This window comes from Pteropus alecto, unplaced genomic scaffold (assembly GCF_000325575.1).
Source record: "Pteropus alecto unplaced genomic scaffold, ASM32557v1 scaffold124, whole genome shotgun sequence".
NCBI lineage: Eukaryota > Metazoa > Chordata > Mammalia > Chiroptera > Pteropodidae > Pteropus > Pteropus alecto.
This window is the reverse complement of record NW_006435779.1, coordinates 1,024,561-1,045,565: the sequence shown is the minus strand read 5'-3', so window position 1 is coordinate 1,045,565 and position 21,005 is coordinate 1,024,561. Positions and strand designations below refer to the sequence as shown.

Here is a 21,005-nt window from a genome sequence, read left to right as displayed (position 1 = left end):
TGCCACATCAGCCCCAAACGAAAGCAGAAACGTAGCTCTCCGACCCAACCCAGCCCAGCACTATTCTTCCCTCTTTTAAAATGCATGTTGGTGCTGGCAATTTACCTCCTAAACAATTCAGTTTAATCCATGTTAGAGATTTACTATGCTATATAATCACCTTTTCATAATTTTTAACTTCTCGAGATACATTTCTGCTTTTAAACAAATAAATGCAGCTTTGCTACTCATTTTTATTGTATGGAAAGTGTCATAAATTTTACATTTATGACTAGCTGCAAGCTTTGTATTACGAACATCCTATTTTTTCCTTTATATCTTCAAGCAGACTTTTGGCCTTTGCTTAAATAGGCATTTAGACTAAGCTGCACATGATTTTGAGCTGATGTAGCCAGAATCTGTACAGTAAAAAGACCTGAATGCAAACAGTCTTTTGTCACAATTGTTACCGCCTTACACTCTCCACGGCAACCCAGACTAAGCTCATTCTTTTGTGCTTCACCCATGCAGTGTTTTCCTTGTCTCTGGAACTTCAGCTTGGAACTTACGGACTAGTCATCCTGCGAGCCTGGGGTCATGAACCAGTCACTGAGTGAGCCTGGGACTCAAGGACTAGTCATCAAGTGAGCCTGGGACTTGAGCACTAGTCATCGTGTAGGTCTGAGACTCAAGGACTAGCCATTGTGAGGCTGGGTTAGGTCAGGCAAAGCTGCATGCCTTGGGAGTGTTCCTAGTTCAAGATCACTCTAGCAGTTAGGATGGACACAGAGTGTGCTGAGCCTTAATGCCTACTCTCTGGAGGGAGGCTCTCAAAAGTGGGGAAAGGCACAGAGGAAGGGATATCACACTTAAGACACACTAATCCCCTCTGCTGCATACCAACACTGTCATCCTGCTTACAAGAAACTAAGATCCAGGGTGAAAACATCGCCAACGGCACTGGCTGAGTGTCTTGCATAACACAAGACAGAGCAGGTGATTTGCAGTCACACGTGAATCCCAGAGCACAAGGCAAAATACATGCTCTTTCCAAAGTGATCCCTAAATCTAACTAGAAGTGCCTTCAAAACATGGAACTGTGTGTCGTAACAACTGTTTTCTCAGCAGGATTGATGTGACCACTTCTTCAGTTCCCTTTTATTAAAAAAACAAAAACGAAAACAAAAACAAAACCCATATTTCTAATTACATTTCGAACTCACACCTGTTTGAGGTATGTATTAATGTACCTGACCCAAGGAGATAATGTGAAAGATAAAAAAGGGAGAGCGATGTTGCAAGGGCTCCCAGCAGAGCCTGACAGCACGCTTCATGGCACTGACACGCGCTCGGAGCAGCGCCAGCACTGTCAGGGCTAATGACCCCAGAGGTGATTGCTATTTGCCAATTCACTAATTAGGAGATTATTTGTAGAACTAATGGGATGGGTAATCATTTGTTAGCTTTAGCAAAACTCCTGAACTTTATTGACAACTGTCATCATGGAAAATTCTGGAAGGCAATTTATCTATCCCTGTGAAATTCAAAAAAAGAACCTAGAAAGCCAGAGTCATCTTTGACAACACAAAAGTGAACATAATCTCCTTAAGGAATTGCTGGTAGGAAATGCTTGCCTTTGGCCCCTAATAAATAGATCCCTTTAGCAGCAAATCAATATGTATACATACAGACGCAGGCACATCTCCGTGTTTGCATTACAGTGGTCTGATTTCTATGGGTTCAACCCAATTTCTCGCAGACTTTGAGCTCAGAGAAACAGTCACAGCTAATGCCATTGACAGGAAAATAGTTCTGAAATCCCACCACAGAATGTAGAAATCTGGTTAGGGGCTGGGTGAGGGTGTGTGAGTGCATAGGTTAGAGTGAATTTGTGAGTGTATGTTAGCATGTATGTGAGTGAGTGTGAGTGCATGAGTGAGGTAGTGTGTGTGTGTGTGTGTGTGTGTGTGTGTGTAGAAAGGGGTAATTTGATGCTGCAGTCAGGCTTACTTGGTTTGTGTGTTAAAGATCATAAAAACAGTAGAGTTTTCTAAAGATTTCATTTGTTCCTTTTTTAAGTTTTAAAAACCATGAATTATGAATAAAGAGTATTATTGTTATTGTTGGGGGTTATTTTAAGGATAGGCTAAACCAGTGTCTTGATTTAGGGAATTTTTAAACTCGCAAATGTAGGACCTGGAAGAATTAACTCTTTATCATTTCTAACATAACTATTTAATTGAAGTAGTTTAACCAACTCTTTTCCTATCATTTAATAGTTTTTAAATTCCACATAAGAAATCCTATGATACTTCAGATGAATTAAGCATTATTTGTGCCATATTTATGCTCCATCCTTATCAAGTTTGGAATCTGTGTGACAGACAGACTTTGGGACATCTCAGTCAAGCAATCACTTCACTTAAATGTCTCAAATCAGACATAGTCCTGCAGCTTTGCGGAAACACAAATTGTTCCTGACAACAGATGAGCCGTGTTCCTATGGACCAGTCACCACACAGTTCATGCTCCACCTCACCGTCTTGATTCTCTGAGCACAGTGTTTATACACGTGAGCATCTGGGCCGTCACGGCGGCCTGTGGGGTTCCTTCTTGTTGTTCTTGTGTGTTTATTTGTTTTCTCTAGGCAAGGGTATATGGAAAACATACGGTAGTAGCAATTTCACTTTTAATCGGTCACAAAAATTTTTATTATAATAATTCCTAACTCTCTTGGTTTATTCTGATATTTAAAATACTTTTTCATTTTTCAATTACAGTTGACATATAATATTATATTAGTTTCAGGTGTACAACATAGCGATTAGACATTTATGTAACGTATGAAATGATCACCCTGATAAATCTATTACCTATCTGATACCATACATAGTTATTACAATATTATTGACTATATTCCCTATCCTACACTTTATATCCCCATGGCTATTTTGTAACTACAGATCTGAACTTCTTGATCCCTTCCTTTTTTCACTCATCCCTCCAAACCCCCACCTATCTGGAAACCATTAAAATGTTCTCGGTATCTAGGAGTTTGTTTCTGTTTTGTTTGTTTATTTTGTTCCTTAGATTCTACATGTAAGCGGAATCATATGGCACTTGTCTTTTTACTCTACTCAGCGCAATACCCTCTAGGTCCATCCATGTTTCTGCAGATGTCAAGATTTCATTCTTTTTTATGGCTGAGTAATATCCCATTGTATATATATACCACCTCTTCTTTATCCATTCCCCCACTGATGGACACCCAGGTTGCCTCTATATCTTGGTTCTTGTCAATAATGCTGCAATGAACATATGGATTCACACGTCCCTTTGAAGTGGAGTTTTGGGTTTCTTCAGATAAATACCCAGAAGTGGAGTTACTGGGCCCTTGTCTCTTGTTATAGCCTTTGTTTTAAAGTCTATTTTGTCTCGTATAAATATTGCTACCTCAGTTTTTTTTTTTTCTGTTTCCACTTTCATGAAATATTCTTTTCCATCCCTTTACTTTCAGTATATGTCTATCGATCCAAAGTGAGTCTCTTGCAGGCAGCATATGTAAGGAAGGATCTTGTTTTCTTATCCATTCAGCCATACTATGTCTTTTGATTGGAGCGTTTAATTCATTTATATTTAAAGTAATTGCTGATAGATATGTAGTTATTGCCATTTTATTATTTATCTTTCTGATCTTTCTTTTCTTCTTTTTAAAAAAGTCCGTTTATATAATACTGCTTTGGTAGTGATAAACTCCTTCAACTTTTTCTTGTCTGGGAAGCTCTTTACTTGTCCTTTGATTATCCTTTGCTGGGTAATCTCCATTGCAGGTCCTTGCTTTGCATCACTTTGAATATTACATGCTAATCCCTTCTGGCCTGCAAAGTTTCTGTTGAGAAATCAGCTGACAGTCTTATGGGGGCTCCCTTGTACGTAACTGATTTTTTCTTGATGCTTCTAAGATTCTTTCTTTGTCTTTAATCTTTGAGATTTTAATTATGATGTGTCTTGATGTAGACCTCTTCGGGTTCATCTTGTTTGGGATTCTCTGTGCTTCCTGGAATTATATGTCTATTCCCTTCGCCATGTTAGGGACGTTTTCTGTCATTTCTTCAAAGAGGCTTTCAGTCCCTTGCTCTCTCTCTTCTCCTTCTGCTACACCTGTGATGCGGATGTTGGTATGCTTGATATTGTCCCAGAGGCCCCTTAAGGTATTTTCATTTTTGTGGATTCTTTTTGTTTTTTGCTGTTCTGATTGTTTTCTGCTACACTGTCTTCCAAATCACTGACTCGAATCTACTGGTGATTCCCTCTAAGGTATTCTTCATTTCAGTTATTGTATTCTTCATTTCTGACTGGTTCCCTCTTATGCTTACTACCTCCATTTTTATGTTTTCTATCTCTTTGTTAAAGTTCTCACTGAGATCATCTACTCTTCCCCTAAGTTCACTGAGTATCTTTATAATCAGTGTGTTAAACTCTGCATCTGGTAGCTTGCTTGCCTCCATTTCATTTAATTATTTTTCTGGAGTTTTGTTCTGATCTTTCGTCTGGGACATGTTTCTTTGTCCTTCATTTTGGCTGCCTCCCTGTGTTTGTTTATATGCGTTAAATGGAGCCTCTATGTCTCCAGTCTTGGCAGAGTGGCCTTATGCAGTAGGCGTCCTTGTAGGGCCCAGTCTCCCTGGTCACTTGAGCCAGGTGCTCTGTGGGTGTCCCTTGTATGAGCTGTGTGTGTCCTTCATTTGTAATTAAGTCTTGACTGCTGTTGGCATGTCAATGGGAGGGAATGACCCTCAGGCTGATTGGTTGTGAAGCATGGCCATTTCTACAATGGAAGAGCTGTTGTGCAGGGGCTGACCCTAAGGAGCAGGATTCACTTTAGCGGAGCTCTGGTGCCTGTTGAGTATGCCTTTTGGGTGTGTCATTTGTGGAGATGGTTGGGTGGTGCTCTGGTATTGTCTGAAGCTGGCCACCAGGTGTGTTGGTCTAGGGCCCCTTGGGAGGGGCTCCGATGTAGGCCAAGCTCAACTGCTGCCTGTGCCCTGCCCAGGGCCACTTGGTATTAGCTATAAAGTGATCTGCAGATGGTTGCCACTTGTGCTGGCTTGGAGGTGCCTGGGAGAGGCTAAGCTGCAAACTGAGCCTGACAGCTGCTACTGCCAGGCTTCGGGCTGCTAAGCAAGAAGTATGGTGCATACTGAGGCCAGACGATGCTTGTACGGGATTTGTAAACCTTTGAGAGATTTTAGGAATGTCCTCAACAGGCAGACTGTTTGTATAGAAAAACCACTGGAAAAGTCTTGGGGGGGGCAGGGGGGCCCACAGGTTGGGTAGGGTGGGGTGAGGTCTTAAGGCATCACTAAGGCAGGAAAAAGGGTGTTAGCTAGGCTGAGGGAAACTCAGATATGGTGGCTGCATGTGTGTGTAGGTTGGGTTGGGGGAGGGCTCCACAAAGGAGCAATGACTTCTGTCAGCACTTCTGTCTGGGAGAAAGCTGCCCCTCTAGCCCTCGCCCTTAAGCCAGACAATTCAGTCCCTCCCTCTATGTCTCTGGCACCTTTCATACTGCTGCCCCAGCAATGGAGCTTAGAGTGATTATGTCAGCCAGTAAGTCTGTGCGTGGGCTTTTTAAGAGGAATGCTTGGTCTCCAGCAGCCTTCCATCTCAGCTACAATCTCCACTGGTTTTCACAGCCAGAAGTTATGGGGACTTCTCTCCCTGGCACTGCAACTCCAGCTGGGGAGCCTGGTGTGGGGCTTTCCTCAAGGGGGACCTCCATAGCTGAGCTATCCCTGCAGATTTTTAACCACCACATGTGGATGTGGAACCAGCCCGAACTGAGTGTTTGTTTCTCCTACCAGTCTCGATGTGGCTTCTTATATATATCCTTAGTTATAGGACTTTTCTGTTCAGCTAGACTTCAGGTGATTCTCAACAATGGTCGTTCTGTAGTTTAGTTGTAATTTTGCTGTGGTTGCGGGAGGAGGTGAGCACAGCATTTACCTACTCAGCTATCTTGACTAGAAACCAAGAATTGAATCTTCTTAATTGTTGTCACCATCAGGATAAAATTTAATTTGCCATCCAAAGCTTTCTGAGCCCACTTTAATCCTGCTGAGCACAGGGCACACCCCCCATAAAAGCCACTGGAGAGGCCCAAGAGAACTAAGGGCCACCAAAGCAGCAGTACAGGAGGCTGCACTGCAGACATTGCTCTGCTCTCTTGACATTCTCCCAGGCCTGAGACCCATGCCCTTGGTAGTCATCCAGATGCTGACCACATCACACTAGGTTGGTGCTCCTCTTATAGTGGTGAAAGGCAGAATCCAGTGATAGTGGCTGCACAAGGTGTCTGCTGAATCAACACCCAGATGGGCAGCTCTTCATGGACAAAGTGGCTCTTTGCATCTTTCTGCAATAGCTCTGTACATGCCCACTTGTGGCACTCTGGTATCGCCTGGCCAAGGTGTGCACTGGCTACCCTGCTGTGCTAGTAAGGCAGCAGGAAAGTCTGTGCCCATTCATGGAGACCGTGCCAGTCCCACAGGCCTTGGGGTGCACAGGGACAGTGTCCCCTTCTGCAGGGCCACCATTGCTGTAGGCTCTCCCAAGTCAAGTCCAAGGAGGACCTGCTCTAGGGCCTGACCTTGGGGAGAAGTCTCCCAAGTCAAGTCCGAGGAGGATCTGCTCTAGGGTCTGTACTTGGGGAGAAGGCAGCAGATCCCTCTAGCTTCTAGGGCCATTGGAGCTATTCAGAAGCTGGGATGGATTCACTGGTGTTCCCTGGGGGCTTTTCTGGGAAAGCAGTTAATTTGTTGGCTAGAACATATTCAGTTTAGCAGCTGATATGAACTGCAGGGCTCATAAAAATCACTTGCGAGCTTGTTTGAAATAATGCAGATTCCAGGGGCCCTAGCTTGGGGCAAGACCCTGAACTCAGCATTCCATGGAATTCTGAGACAACCCTGGATTATAGTATATGGTACTGGAAGACCTGCAGAGCACTGTCATCAAGGCTACTGAGGGCCCTGTGGACAGGGGATACAGCGAAGGCCCTGAAGTGACTCTGTCCTCTGAACAATGACAGAGAACATCTCACCAGCGCTTGTAGCATCCAATAAACATGCTCTGTAGTGATCTTGAGATGTCAGTGGCTGCAGGATGACAACAACACATTTGGGCTTATGGACAAGAAAGGCCAGGCCCTGAAATTCTGACCTCACCATTTCCTGGCCCAACAAGGTTAGCAGGTTAGCAGGCTGGGCCTCAGCTTCCTCATCATAAAAATGAGGTAAGAGTGTCTCCCTATCCCAGGCAGGTGTTAGTGCTCCATGAAAGGGGAAGAGGCCCATCCTTTTGTGTGGTGTCTGTCCTGGCCACTCTTTTCAAATGCAGATAGCACCAGGGGCCTGTAAGCTGGTATGGGACTTCGATCCCTTTTTTCTTGGAGAAGACTACTGAGAAGGGGAGCTCTGAGAGCTCTGAAGAGGGGTATCGGGGGTGGGGGGAATTAGTGCCATTAAGAAGAGAGGGGAGTGTCTACCTGAAATGCTCTGGGGATTCTGGCCAGAGGAGAGACTGTCTGAGCTGAAAAGAGGCTGAGGTCAAAGTCTGCCTGCTCCTCAAGCTTCCATGAGGGCCACACAGTGAGGCACACATGTTCCTGTGACCAGTCCTTCTAACAGGGTTCAAACAACAAGCAGGCCTCCACACACCAGCCTAACCAACCCAGACCAGAGGGAGGCTGACAAGGCTTGGGTGAGCTCTCAAAAACCAAGCCAACTCAATAAGCAGGTCCTGAGAGTCCATGAGCCAGGCCCAGAATGAAAATGAAAGGCACATCTACGATGTTCACTTCCATATGTAAAACCCCAATTAAGCTAGTTTAAGCAAAAGGGCATTTATTGCCCCTAACTAGGAAATCCCAGGGTGACTTCACGAGGGATCCAGGGCCTTGACTTCTCCATGGGAAGGGCAGAGGGGTTCTCAGGGCCTTCGGTGCTGGGCACAGGCAGTGAGAAGCAAATTCCCCTATTTCCTGCTCCACGGAGACCTGCCCCATGCAGCAAGAATGGAGTCTGTACACCAGGGCTTCCTAAGGACCAAGCAGCCTGGTCTGGGCAGATGAGACTGACTGGGCAGCAGTAGGGGTGCAGTGAGACAGAAAGTCCTCATTCTAGACACCCCAAGCTGTGGGCTTTGGGAGGCAGGGACAGGCAGGAGGAGATGTAGTCTGGGTTGATTTCTGTCCTGCTTCCAAAAGCGATGGACCTGTGAACTGCAGAGGGAAAAGGGATGGATGGAGGCTTGCTTCCTCAGCCCTTACAACGGTCTTGTGAGCGAGAGCACTGTGGCTCAGAGAGGGGACTTATTGGCCGAGTTTCATGCAACAAGAAGAGGCACAACCAGGATTTAACTCAAGTTTCTCTGCTTCAAAGCCTATGTCTTTCCATTTTACCTGACCACTTTCTAGGTGTTCATGGGTGGAAAGGCAAGCAGAGGACCAAGATCCTCTCAATGCCTCAACCCGAGAACACCAAGAGAGCTTGTCACTGAGCTACTGTCTGTGAGCTTTACAGAATCTTCGAGAATGAGGAACACTGGACTACTGGAAAGGAATAGTTTTCTATATCATGATTTTCAAAAAGGTGCATTCCCCAAAATGCAAGCAGAGCCCAGGCAAGCTTCTAGAATGGCATAGCAAAGGTGCTGGTTTCGGAGAACTCAGAAGAGGAACTGGTGATCAATGGAAACCTACTAGATGGTCCTACTGGACACGTGTCATTCCACACTCTCTCTTCTTCCCTCTAACAGGTACCCTGGCTAGGAGACCAGGGTAAGGCAATGGCCTACTAGCCCCAGCCTCTACCTTCACGGCCCATCCTAGTGGAAAAGGATGAATAACATGGCTGGATGTCCCGGGAAGTATGTTAAGAACACCAGACCTATGTGAAGGAGGTCTGCTTTGAAGGAAGTCTTTACTGGTGTTCTGTCTTCAGCCTTGTGCAACTCAACGCTTTCAATGACTTAACTGAAGAGGAGAAGGTACACTTAGCAAGTTTATGGAAGATGAAGTTGGGAGGGACGGTGAATATGCTGCATGACAAAATCCACATATCCAAAAAATCAGCCTGTCAGCTGGGCTGAAACTACCCAAAATGAAGTTTGCTGGAGATAAATATAAGGTCCTGAACCCAAGTCCGAATAGAGCACTTGGTAGCTGTGCATGGAGACGAGTTCGTGGAAGCTTTTATATGGTCAGTCAGTGGGGCCTGACTAACAAGATGGTGCACAGCCAAGCTAATATGGTGCTGCAGCCCAGTGAGCACGTTATTGACAGAGCCCAGTCTCTAGACAAGGGAGGTGATGGTGCACTGCATTTGGGTGGTCAGCCTGTTCTGGCTCCCAGAGACTGTTGCTAAGAGGGAACACAGACTGGCAGCCTGGCGTGTGCCTTGTTGGGTGGAAGGGTAAAGCTTAAGGAGAAGGAAAACACAGGGGGACATAAAAGTTCTCCTCAAATATCTGGCTGGCTGATGTGCCGAGGCATCTTCATTGTGCTCTAGAAAGTCCCAAGGGCAGAGCTAGGAAGTTCCCAAGAGAGTCCTGAGCTCCACTGGGGAGCTCTTTTCTAGTAGTCAGGGCTGTGCAGAGATGGAATGGATGAATGGCTTGGTGAGGACGGACCCTGTCAGCACCTGAAATTGGATTAAATGACCCCAATGGAAGGCCTGGGTCCTGTGGTTTTGGGGATGCGACCAGACAGAATGACCCAGACCCTCATCTCTCATTTGCGCATGTGTGTTTGTGTAGGGAGGAGTGATAACAGGACTGATGATTAATCATGGCCTAGTGCAGATACTCACAACTTCCCAGAGACCAGAGTTTATGGGGTTAGTCTTAGAATTGTGAATCTTGACTCTTCTTGGATCTGACTATACCAGGAACAAAAGCCCTTTCCTATGTAATAAAACCAGCAACCAACAGCCACAGATCAAGTTAGGTCTCTCAGGGTCCACTCCAGCCTGGATCCACAGCCTTAGGGTGGGCATGAGTCAAGTGCTAAGGGTCCCATGTGGCCAGCCCGCACTATGAACACTATTTCATAGAAGGTGAAGCCTTCTGCCCTCTTGCTGGTATGTGCAGAGACAGAGAGATCTTTGATGTTAGGGGTGGAGACTCCAACATCATCTCCACCACGGACTTTATTCCTATGGTTTGGAGACTGTCAGAATCTTGAAACAAAACCACCTAAGATATCTGCCTCCACTAAACTTCAAGGTCTGTTAAAATGAACATGCTTTTATATAGTGCTACAGAGGAAATAAATCTGGTCCTGGAAGAAGAACTTGATACCAGTACATGGTATCCAGCCTCCATCATGGTGGGTCCTGCTGGCAGCTTCTTGAGACGTCAACAGAGACCAGAGCCCTTGTCGCTTGCAGAGGGATGAGTAGTGTGGTTGACCATCATCAGATCTAAGGGGACTTCTTTAGTTCTGCCACCACTTTACCACCTGACAATTTTCTGATCCCCTGGCCAGGGCTGCCTTCTCAGGAAGAACAAGTGTGCCCACCCACATGCTCCATCACAGGGTGGGCCCTCAGCCAGGATGTGCTAGCACATCAGGGCCCATCATGAGTTAGACGGAAAGGCCCTGCCTCTGACCAGGCTGCTCTTTCCCACAAAACCACCACAAAGAAACCTGAGCAAAGCTTTCTCTTTTAAAGCGGCAAGAAGAAGCAACAGTACCTGGGAAAATAAATCTAATAATGACAATGCTAAGCAGTAACCTCTTTACTGATTTAAAAAACAAATTCTTCTACTGTAATAACATTTAATCCCCAGAAGCTAATCTAAATGTAACAAAAGCAGCACAAAGTAAAAGAGCCCCAGCCGAGCCTTGGGGACGCTGGTTTTATTCCCAGGGTAAGTCCGTTAATAGAGCTGGGAATGAAATGCCAGTTTCATCTTTGCCGAGGGGATTAACAAATTGTCGCCTCTAAGCCCAGTTTCCTGAGTCATGGGTTTCTGAGCAGTTAGAAAGTACTGGGTGGAGGCCATCTGCCCCTGAGGCTGCCCTTCCCTTGGAGCCTGTGTCAGAACCCGCTGGTTAGAGTCAGCCATCAGCCCAGGGACATCAGTTCCAGGCACTTCAAACCCAACAGGATCATTGTTGAGCCCACTGTTCCACCGGCAGCTGGGAAGCTCCTCATATGCCCATGGCACTGGGGGGCGGTAGATAAACCTCTGGGAGCTCATGCTATCCCAGTCTCAGTCAGGAGCCTCCCTGCCTCCCCTCTCCTCTAACCCCAACCCCACTCCCAATCCCCACCTGTTAGACCAGGGCCTCCCAGCCTGGCACTTGGTCTGCCAGTAATTGACTGTGCCCATGCCCAGGTATCTGCATGGCTCCTTCTCATCATTCAGTTCTGCTCCAGTATCAGAGACAGTTCCTGATCCTCCATCTAGAAGTCCCAGTCACACTTTGTCACGTTATCCTATTTTATCTTCCTCACAGCATGTTGTATAATCATCTTATTTTGCTGCTGACCATTTGTTCATCTCCTTGCCCTGAGTGCCAGAACCCTCTCTGCCTGGCTCACTCTGTACCCTGGAATATGCCTGCATAGAGGCCCTCAGTGCATGGCTGCTGGATGGTGGGTCATCCTGGCTTGTAGTAATGCAGCAGGTCCTATGTGGGCTTCTTGCCTCCCACTCGACACCATCACTGCTTCATTTCTCAAATGCTGCCAGTTATCTTTCTAAAACACAAAGCTGATCATGTCAATTTTCTCCTTAAACGTTTTTTTATGGCTTGCCATTGTCTGTAGGATGAATGCCAAATTCTTTTATATACATGGAAGGCCTTTCTCACCCAGGACCAGCTTGCCCTTCCAGCCACATCCGAGCCTCATGCCTACCCCCTCAGTGCAGGTGCCCTACCTTCCTCTAACACCTACAAGGAAAGGCCCCAACCTGAGTCTCTACTCACACTGACCCCTGACAACAGAGACCACCTGGACCCAGCACAAAGGTACATTCATCTCTGAAGCCCCAGGGCCAAACCGATTGGTCCAATACCTCTGCTCTGGGAGGGCTTTATTCATACACTGCTATAGCAATTATCACATGTTATGGTGGTTGCCATTTGTTAAATATGTATTGGGCTCTGGGGATAGAAAGATGAGTAAAACAAGGAAACAAGGTTCCTGCTCACAGAGAGTCTTTGGTCTAGTAGAATGTGATGCTTGAAAACAGAAGTGCAAAAATAGTGCTACAAGTGGCACCCCAGGCGTGTCCCCAGGGCCCCCCAGATTCTGAGGGACACAAAGAAGGCACTCTATCTAGGAGTGGGCGGAGAGAGACACACTTGAGACAAGACCAGAAAGAGAGGGTGCTGTCCTGGGAGGTGGGCGGACTGTAAGCAAGGCAACCTGGGGTGTATCTGTGCTAGCCAGTGGAGGCAAAGACCATGTCTTAACCATTTTGCACATGCTGTGTCTGTACCAGCCTCAGGAAAGGTTCCAGATCACCACCATCTAATTCTCTCTTTAAAGAGAAGTTGTTAAGAAAGACATTAAGGGGAATTAAGGTTATGTGCTAAAATAACCAGGCCCTCACTGACTCCCTTCTGTGGATGGTGGCCCACCGTGCCAGAGCAGGTGCTTTGGGAATGAGTCACTAGAAAGGGGACGGCCTCCCTTCCCTAAGCAGAGGTCAAGAGCAAACCACCAGGAAAACTCTTCGTGGGAGAAACCTGGTGGCCGGCTGCCTGCCAACCATGGGAGGCCTAGACAGAATGCTGACACTGATACAGAGGAAGTAGCCCTTCTGTTTGTAATGAGATGGGAAAAGGGCTGGTGTACACCACATTCCAAGTACAGAGTAACACTGTTGCTTTTCCTTAAACATCTCTAGAGGAAGAGAAAGGCTGTACAGCTTCCTTCCCTCAGGTGTCACATTATAATCTCTCATTGCAAGTCAGGAAGCCCTTCTCTAGATCTAACTTCAATTTTCAAGCTGCAGTGTAGGGCTTTTGTCCTGCTACCAGTCTGATTTCTCAGAGGACTACAGTTACGTGCTCTAGCCAACTTTCTCCCTCCCACGCGGCATTTACCTTATCAAACCCTTCAACCATTGTGGCCTCTCTCCCTCTGCAGCCTCTTAATCTCTCTACTGTGTGCCTGCACAGCACAGCAGGAAGCACCAGGCACCCAGCACTTGATTTATGGTGACACGAAGAGAATGCAGAAAAGAAAATCACTGGCTAATTCCTAAGCTTCCTTTGCTCAATAATGTTTCAACTTCATTCTGGATGCAGCCTTGGGTATATCTGCCAACAAAAGGCTACACGGCCTGCCTTAAGGTTCATCTCTCATAACCTGCAGACTACTACGTGAAATGGCACATCCACATCAGCCCAAATCTGCATTATCCTGCATGAATAGGCTGGGTCCAAACAAAGGCAGGTGACGGGGGTGCCTATAAGGAAAGGAACCCACCTTTCCCTAAACTTCTGGCCTTCTTAGGAGCTGGGATTCTGACCCAAGAATCTCAGAATATCCGTTCTGGCTTTATCAAGAATCACAGCTTATCTGTGCCTCATGTGTGTCTCAGAGCAGTTACCTCATCTGACACAGTCTGCACATCAGGCAGCAATTCTGGGACCTGTACATTCACCTGTTTAATCTCAAAGCCCCATCCCACATAGGGTCCCCATGTGGGCTACAGAAGCCTCCATAGAGAAGGTGCTTAAACAACTATTTGTTTTTAAATCCCACCCCTAAGGCCCCTCCAATGGGCATCAGCTCATCAGCCTGCCCAACACGTGCTTGTTGGGCATCTATCTTGGCTAAGTCCTGAGCTGGACGGTGGGGATGCAGAGTAAAATAAGATATTGGATTGACCTCTGGGTAAACTGAAGTAAGCAAAAAAGATGCTTAAGTTGAATTTTGAATAGTGAGCATAATCTGTAAGGAAAAAAGAGGGAGGGCTTTCTAGACAGAACATAGGGTTTGCAAAGATGAACAACTTGGTAGATTCTGTGTTCTGAAATCAGGAACCAAGCACAGTCTCGGATTTGAAAACTACCTTTAGAACTCATCAGATCCAGGGGTGGCAAATAGATTTCACTTTAAATGCCAACCCTGAATTGTTGATACCAGCTGCTAGAATGCTGCATTGAGGAGTCTTGAGGCCATGTCCAGGTTTAGCGGGAGACTGCTAGGATCCACCGGTAATGTCTGCCAGGGGCACAGGATGGAGGCAGAGGCGAGAAGCCCACCTTGCCTCTCCCAGACTAAGGCACTGATGATTTCTACAGGAAGCCCATACTCACTCACCCACAAACCAGCCCAGGGCTCTGCCCTTAGGGAACGCTGTCACCCCACATCTTCTGTATGGATTTTCCATTCTTACATGCTACACAAACACTACCTCTGTTGATCCACTCTCTCTCCTCACATCATTGTCTCTCTTGCTATAAAAGAGGCAGAACTCTTTCAGCTTTGATATGGAAGTAAATGCCTACAAAGGGCCCTGCTGTTTGGAACTCTCACCCCCGCCCCACCCCCAACACACACACAGAGTTGAGGGCTAAAATGTAAGGAAACGTTACAGCTCCAGGGAATTCAGTCAGTCAGCTAATCAGCAGGCAGCTAGCTAATCCCGTCCTGTAAATTCCTGAGAGGGTAAGCATCCCAGTGTAGTAGGAAGGAGCACGTTTAGACTCACTCAGACTTGGTTCAAATCCCATTCTGCTGCCACTGGGCTGTGTCTCTGGGCACTTTTGTGGATTTTTGCATTTAGTGTTTATAACAACCTGACAGAAATAGACAACATCATTATTGCTGTTTTATACAGACTAGGAAACTGAGCCTGAGAGATTAATTTCCACATCTGTAAAATGGAACAATGATGCCATCAGCCACATGAGCTTCTTGTGACCAGAAGACCCCAGGTACTGTGTACATGCCCAGCTTAACAGCTGTATGTGGTGATGGTCAGTAACTGTTTTTTCTTTTACAGAAACATATTAACTGAATTGTTATTTGTTAAATGAATTATTAAATAATATTTGATTTGTTAACCTCTGAGACAGCCCGGTGCACCAGTTTAAACCACATATATTGGTAAAAGATTAGGTAAAATAGGGAAGTGAGAAATATAAACATCTTTTGAATTCAGACTGATTTGAACGTTATCTGGATTAAATGGAATGTTTAGATTGCCATCTTATTGGGTTCAAATAAATGACCATTGTTTTAATCAATCTGTTAGTACCTCGCTAAATAGATAAAAACTGGGGAAGCTCAAGCCCTTGAAAATAATTTATTCTTTCAAGCGGGTCCACCCCGCCCCCCACCCCCCATAGTTTATTTAAGAAGCCTCACTTGCAAGTGATGGTGAAAGCATATAGCAGCAGCTCAGCTCCAGCAAGTTCCAGTTGGCCATGTCCACATTAACCAGACCCCTCTACATCAAAGTCCTTGGAGCACAATGACTCAGTTTCAGGAAACAGTTAATATCCTTCCTCCTTCAACTCAATTGTTCTAACCTCTTTGAAGGCTGGCTCTTTGTGGGGCCAGAGAGGACTGTACAAGTTTCCTGACAGGGAGAAGCTGAAATAGGCTCTGAATGAATCCCATGGGAAAGGGACTGAAGGTTGTCATAAAAAATAGATGTGACACAATAAATGCAGGATGTTCCCTGGGGTCTTAATCTCTTCCTTCAGAAAATCTGAACAATTCCACCTGCTGTGCTGTTGTGAGGTAGAGGAGTGTGTATGTGTGTATGCATGTAAACGTGGGTGCAGTATGTGCTTGCATACATACTTTGGATATTTATTTCTACCCCAACAATAGGATTTTTCCAAAACAAGAGTCCCCAAACTGTGAAGGTCAACCTTACCAATACTCCTCTTCAGTCATAAGTTCTCCATCAACCCTCAACTCAGACAGGCATCTTCTGCAGACCTGCATATATGCTGGGCTTGGCAGGCTTCAAGAAAAGTTGGGAGAGTCCAATGCTGCTAATATAACCTGTGTTTGATTGACTCTGCTTTAATACTTACTGTGTATTCTACCTGGCATGATCATATTCTGCTTGGCAAAATCTAATCATTCCTCAAAAGCTAAGGCAGGACTTATGCTCCCAGCTACAGTGGAGTATCTTGTAGAAGAACTATGCTCTCCCCTGAGAAAGAAATTTTAAAAGTTGGAATAAAAAATTTTATGTGAAGGCATCTAAGGACCAAAATAAAGTAGGACTTGAGGGCCACCATTATGAAAAGAAGGGAACTATAGAGAGATGAATATTAATTCTCAGAGTCACTTTTCCCCTCAGAGTTTTTGCCAATTCTTGGTGCAGGAAGGAGAGCTGAGAGTAGGACAAAGAGCTTTGGCTAAAAGGCAGAGAAGACAGCAGGGCTTTTTGGAAATCTCACGGGACTACAGAGAGACAAAATTCCATTGGAGCTTGAGGATGCCAAGGCAGCTAGGACTTGAGGGATCAGAATTATGGAGAGAAAGGAGCTAAAAAGTAGTGTCAACACTTAGTGGTTTTCCTCTTTTCAAAGCATTTGTCAGATTCTTGAGCTAGTCAGTGCAAGAGGCTAAGAGCTATGAAAAAAGCCACTGAAAGAGAGAGTAGAATTTTCAGAAGTTTCACAGAACAGAGGAAGCAAAATTAGGGGTTTAGAACTCACCAAGGAAGAAGAGTCCTGGAAAGCCATACCCTACGAACAAGGGTTAATCAGAAGTAGCTTGAACATTACCAAAACTGCAGGCAAGCCTCCGTTCAGCTCAATCCCTCATAGGTTTAGGGTAATCTGCCTTCATTCAGGTAGTAATCAAGGAATAGGGAGGAGCACCTCTCGGAGAGATAATATATTCCAGAGCCACTGTACTTTATCTAAACAATGTGTGACATTCAATCAAGAATTACCAGGCACACGAAGAAAAAGAATCAAGAGAAAAAAACAGACAACAGAAACAGACCCTCAGATGACTTCAAAATAACTACAATTAATATGTTCCAGAAAACAGATGGCGAAAACCAGAATCTCACCAGAAACTGGGAATGAAACAAACAAACTAACAAAAACAAACAAACAAACAAACAAAACAGAAAAGCAAGTGGAACTTCTAGAATTGAAAAAATAATGCAGTAATTAAAATTCAGAATTCAACAGAAAAACTCAGGCGACAGCATGGAGATGAAAAAAAGTAATGAAAAGCAAACACAAAAACAAAAAGCATAGAGATATGTGAGACACAGTAATACATGTAACTGCAATTCCAGAGAGAAGGAAAGATAAAACAGGGCAGAGTTTTATTTGAAGAAATAATGGCTGAGAAATTTCTAAACCTAACAAAAGAACATCAACCCCAAGGCATGAACCCTGTGCAGGGGGAAAAAAAAGGAAATTTATACCTAGGCACATCACAGTCAAACTTCTAAAAAACCAAAGTCAGAGAGAAAATCTGAAAATCAGAAAAAAAGAGAAATTAACACAAAGGAGTAATAATAACATCAACAGCTGACTCATCCAGGGAAAAACAGACACCAAATAATAATGTGAAAATACGTTCAAAAAGAGCTGAAAGAAAGGATTGCTATACTTTTCAAAATAAAGATATTTCCAGACAATTAAAAAGAATTCGTAATCAGCAAAGCTGTGCTAAAAGAAATACTAAATGAGTTCTTTATTCAGAAGGAAAGTAATCTCAGGAAGAAACCAAAAAATCCATCAATCGATAAAGATACAGAAAATTCAAATTTAAACATGACAGACCACCTTAACCTAACTGACGAATACAGAATACTACACCCATTGAGAGAATACACATTATTTTCAAGGGTAATGGAAGGTTTCCCAAAACCGGGTCATAAAACAAGTTAGAACATTTTTTTAAAGGATTTAGAGTATCTCTAATCACAATTAAACTAAAAACCAATTATTAAAAAGGTAACTAGAAAATTACCAAATGTTTAAAAATTAAGCAATATATTTTAAAATAACCTATAAGACAAAGTAGAAATCAGAATGAAAATTAGAAAAATTTTGAACTGAATTATAATGAAAATACAATGTACTGAAACTTGCAGGATATAGCTAAAGCTTTGTTTACAGAGAAATTAATACCTTAAATGCACATATTAGAAAAGAAAGAAAGCTGAAATGGTGTTTCAATGCTCTTAATATACAAATACAATCTGTAACCTGATTACAAAGCTCTGCCTTCTGCAGATTTCTTCCAGCTTCATCCTCATTTTTCTTCTCATTCATTCCTCTCCAACTACACTGGCCTTTCAATTCCTTGAATATGCTAAATTACTTCCTGGCCTGGGGACTTTGCACAAGCTAATCTTTCTATTTGAAATGCTCTTTCTCCTTCCTTCCTCTGGCCAACTTCTCATCATTCAGGAGTCAGCTTAAATGTCATTTCCTTAGAGGAGAATTCCCAGCTTCCAAGTCTGGGTTAAGAGACTCAGACATGGGCTACTTAATTCAAACTGTCTTTCACAGCTCATTACTGTAATCAATCATTGTTTGAGCAATTGCTTTTTGTGCAATTAATTAAAAAATATTGTTTGTCATTTCCCAAACACTATAAGCTCTTTGCTAGTAGGAACTGAAGCTGTCTTGTTTATTATTATATTGGCAGCACCTAGTATGGTGCTTGGCAAATATTAGGCACTCTATACATGCATATTGAATGAATGAATACATGGACATCTAATTAACTATCTCAGTAACCACTCAGTTTACTCAAAGTTGTTAAAAGATGCTCACTGTCTTGTTAGGAAACACCAATATTACTGCTGTCAGCAGTTGGCATTTATTTTCGTGGCATTTGCAATGCAATTTACAGTCATTTGCTAATCCAAGAAATCTCTCAATTAAGGATTCTGCCCCTACCCCTAAGGTTTGAGCACAATAATTTCTAACTCTACTCTGCTTCCTGTTTGTTTGGGAAAAGACAAAATGTTATTTTAGTAAACTCAATTTATTACATCTGTTCCATGCTATGCCAAGGTAGGTGTTATAAAAGTGATTCAAATAATTGCCATTATTAGTAACAGTTACACTATACCAACAATTGTTGATATCATAGGTCTACTTTTTATGTGATATCTCACTCAAAGCTTTAAAGGGGTTGTTCATTTCTCCTTTGTAGATAGGGAAACCAGAGTGGTGAAGCAACTTGCCCAAGAGCACAGAGCCAATCAGAAGCAGACCTGAGGTATGATTTCAGGTCCACGAGACTCCAAAGCCCAGGCAGGCTCTTAGCTCCATCCTGCTGCCCTTCTTATGTTCAGAGGGGGCCTTCGGGGGACAAGGAAGATGCAAAGAAAATAGTGAAGAACAGCGGCTCCAAAGCAGTCTCAGCTAAGCCTGACCCCAGTTTGGCAGGTAAGCACATGTGACCAAAGACAACCTCTCTAGCCTCAGTTCTTCATCTGTAAAATGGAACCAACAATAGTAAATGAGACTATACAGTCGAAGTGCCTGCAGAGCATCTAGCACTCAGTAACATGCTTAATAAGTCATTATCAAGGGATTTTGCAAACAAATAACCTTTCGCTTCACTCAGATTCAAAATATACTCATATGCTATCGCCTCTTTGCCTTCTGAGGATATAAGGATGAGAAAGAATATGACATTAAAGTCAAATGCACTAAGCCAGGGGACCAGGAGGCCAGAAGTCCACACTCTCAGGACGGTGAGCCATCTGGCAGGTGACAAAATGCCGTGGTCCCCGACAGTAAAGCTTCTTGGCTTCTCCCCAGAGCTTCTTCCACTAAGAAGGTGGTTCCATGATCCAGGTGAAGGGAGAGGGGGCTGTGAATCTGGCATCACTGCCCTAGGAGTGGGCAAGGCAAGGGGACATACTTCGATTTTGTCCTTTCCAGAGGTCACTCTACTAGGGTGGCATTACCCATCTGCTTCTGGGATGTGACTGCTTCTCAACCTCTCTCTCTCACTGACTGTGATCCTGAGTATTTCTCAACCCCAGATGAGCAGGATGGGCCCTTGTCTATGAGAGCAGGAGTGTCTGTGTGGGGTGGCACACACACCGTGCAAGGACAGCTGGAACATTCCATTCTTCAAGGTCCACGTAGCCCATTGAGCTCACTCACACCGGGCCCTATGGGATCCCAATGGGCAGGCGTACGACCCTTCCTCACCGCCATCCACCAGCTGGAAAGTTCTTTCTCTGAGTCTCCAATTACTGCTTTGAGACTTGAACTCTCAAGATAACTCTTTCTCTTCCCCAAACCTACTCTTTGGCCAGTTCTACCACAACCTGGTGCTATTTCCCCTCAGCTTCGGGTGTCCCATGGGTACCCTGAACCTGTACTGCTTGTCATATGCCCCTGCCCCTCCTGGTTCCTCACGTAGTTTTTGTCAGCAGTCGTGTTCACAAGCAGTGTGTCACCTCCTAGTCACTCAAACTTTGTTTCCTTCTTGTGGTGCCAGACCCAAACACCCATCACGCTGCACTGTGACTGGTTTGCCTAAGAATCATCCTGACTCACCCTTGGGAGGAAGAGACCCATAAGGAAAGAAAAGGGAGTTGTTTGGAGCCCCCAGTTACTCTATGAAGGTCTACTAGGTTCATGGAGACCATTTTCATATGAAGGACACAGAGCAAAAGGCCTGCTTCTCCTTTCCCCACAGGAAGCCCGGACCCCTTCCTGTGACCTGTACCCTGAACTGCGTCTGCACTGGATACACCGCATGCATCTCCGGTCCTTAATGTTCTGGCTCCAAGGCCTCCCCTGACAGCGCGGGAACATGACAGATGGGGCAGAACACTGAGCTCGGCACTGCATGATCTGAGCAAAGAGACTGGTGTCCCTGAGCTCCAGTCCTTCTGGGAGTAAAACAGGGGCCACCCTGACTGTCATCATGCAAGAGCTCGTGGCACAAGGCCAGGCATGCAGGTGTGCCCACAGGGAACAGATCCCCTTTGAAAGCCACCTCCACAAATGGGGGCCCAGCAGCACTCTT

The 21,005-nt window shown here is 44.8% G+C and overlaps 1 protein-coding gene across 1 annotated transcript in view; it reads right to left on the bottom strand.

Annotated features, from left to right (window-relative positions):
• Nucleotides 1-21,005, bottom strand: part of CHCHD6 (coiled-coil-helix-coiled-coil-helix domain containing 6) — a 239,646-nt gene that overhangs the window by 25,027 nt on the left and 193,614 nt on the right. The window lies entirely within an intron of this gene.